Source organism: Acinonyx jubatus, chromosome A2 (genome assembly GCF_027475565.1).
Source record: "Acinonyx jubatus isolate Ajub_Pintada_27869175 chromosome A2, VMU_Ajub_asm_v1.0, whole genome shotgun sequence".
Lineage (NCBI taxonomy): Eukaryota > Metazoa > Chordata > Mammalia > Carnivora > Felidae > Acinonyx > Acinonyx jubatus.
Window position 1 is genome coordinate 57,995,462 of NC_069383.1, and position 1,881 is coordinate 57,997,342.

The 1,881-nt window shown below is 39.0% G+C and overlaps 1 pseudogene; it reads left to right on the forward strand.

Moving 5' to 3' along the window:
• The first annotated feature begins 634 nt into the window (after positions 1–634).
• On the forward strand, positions 635–726 carry LOC113603102 (uncharacterized; annotated as a pseudogene).
• The last annotated feature ends 1,155 nt before the right edge of the window (positions 727–1,881 follow it).

Consider the following 1,881-nt stretch of genomic DNA (forward strand, 5'->3'; position numbering starts at 1 on the left):
TAAGATGCTCTTTAATGATAGCATTGCTTTCCTATTGTGCATACTCACATGTAAATAGACTGCTACAAATGCTGAAATCTCAAGAGAGGAGATATTTTTTCCTAGTTTCCTTTTTCTATGAATCATGTTAGATTTTTAAAAAATTTTATCATTTATTTATTCAAAATATCATGAATGATTACCCATTTTTTCCAGGATCAAGTCTACGTTCCGTTCTGCGTATTTAAGACTTATTATAATTAGGCCCGATCCTATCCTAAGAGCTACTGGAACTCTTAGCAGGTCAAACCCACAAAGGAAGAAAAAAGGGGAACTTGTAGATTCCTTGGCCTGGTATTATCAACACACTCTTGAAAACCCCCTTTACTCTCTTGTCCCCAGTCATACTCATGAGCAACATAACAAGCCTGGTTAAACTCAACTCTGCTTACCCTGAACCTGATCACAGCTGAGCATTGTTGGAGAAAATCAAGCTAATATGTTGACTTTCTCCCTTTAAAATTGTAACCACCTTTCTTGAATGGGCACCCAGCACAAACTGTCAGTCCTGCCAGCTTCTCACAGCTTGACTTTCTCACTGACTGAGGTGGCATTGTTTCTCTTCTAACTACCTCAGCTGATGACCTTGCTTCACATTTTATTTTAAAAATAATCGGTATACAGAGAAGATTAGCATGGCCCCTGCGCAAGGATGACATGCAAATTCGTGAAGCGAATAAAATAATAATAATAATAATCGGTAAAACTGATATGTATCTGCTCACACATATTTTACCTTCCCTCCTTGTAAGATGGGAGAATTGTCCTCAGTCCTTCTCTAAGGACCACACTTCCCACTCCTGGTCCTATTATTTGTACTTGTATACCATCCCTGTGAAACAGGAGAGAATATGTCTGTGCTCTCCAGGAGACAGTATTTATCACACACACTCACATTCACTGTGCCACAGTTATATTGGCTTTCTTTCTGTCATTTGATATTTCTGTTTCATGTGCCTTATACATGTCCTTTTCTCTGTTGGGGACAATGTTCTTTGGGTTTCGGCCCAGATAGTACCTGTTACCTGCTGAGAGAAGTCCTCCTTGACTGTAGAAACTGAAGTAGGCTTCTGTTTGCTAGGACTGCGGTAATGAAAAGCCGCAGACTGCGTAGCTTAAACAACAGAAATTTATTTTCTCAAACTCATGGAAGCTAGAAGTCTGAGATCAAGGTGCTGGCAAGGTTGGTTTCTTCTGAGGCCTCCCTCTTTGGCTTATAGATGGGTGTCTTCTCCCTTTGTGTTCACATGGTCTTCTCTCTGTGTGTCTGTGTCCAGATTTCCTCTTCTTATAGGGACACCAGTCATAGTGGATTAGGGCCTGCCCTGGTGACCTCATTTTTAACCACCTCTTTAAATAGTCTATCTCTAAATACAATCACATTCTGTCACACTAGGGGCTAGGACTTCTATATATAAATTCTTCAGGGACACAATTCAATTCATAAGAGTTTTCCTTGGTAACTCTGTATCCCATTGTGCCATTTTTTCCCCCACAGCATTTATCACAATCCGAATTTGTATTCCTCCATTTGCTTATGTGTCTATCTTCCCACTAGAATATAAACTCTCAGAATGAAGGGCCTTCATACAGTGGTGTCAAATAGCACAAAATAGAAGCTCAGTGAATGTTCATGGAGTAACTGAACAGGCAGAGAGGGGAGAGGAAGAACTATAGATGCTTTGTTTCAACCTGATGAGGTTTTTGTACTAACTTCTGCACTATTGTTTTTATTTCTCCAACTTTAATGTTTCTATTTTCTCTTTATATCCTTTAATGCTTATATCAAGTCATTCCTCTTTCTGGAAATCTTTCCAAATTCTATAGAATAAACCTATTTTT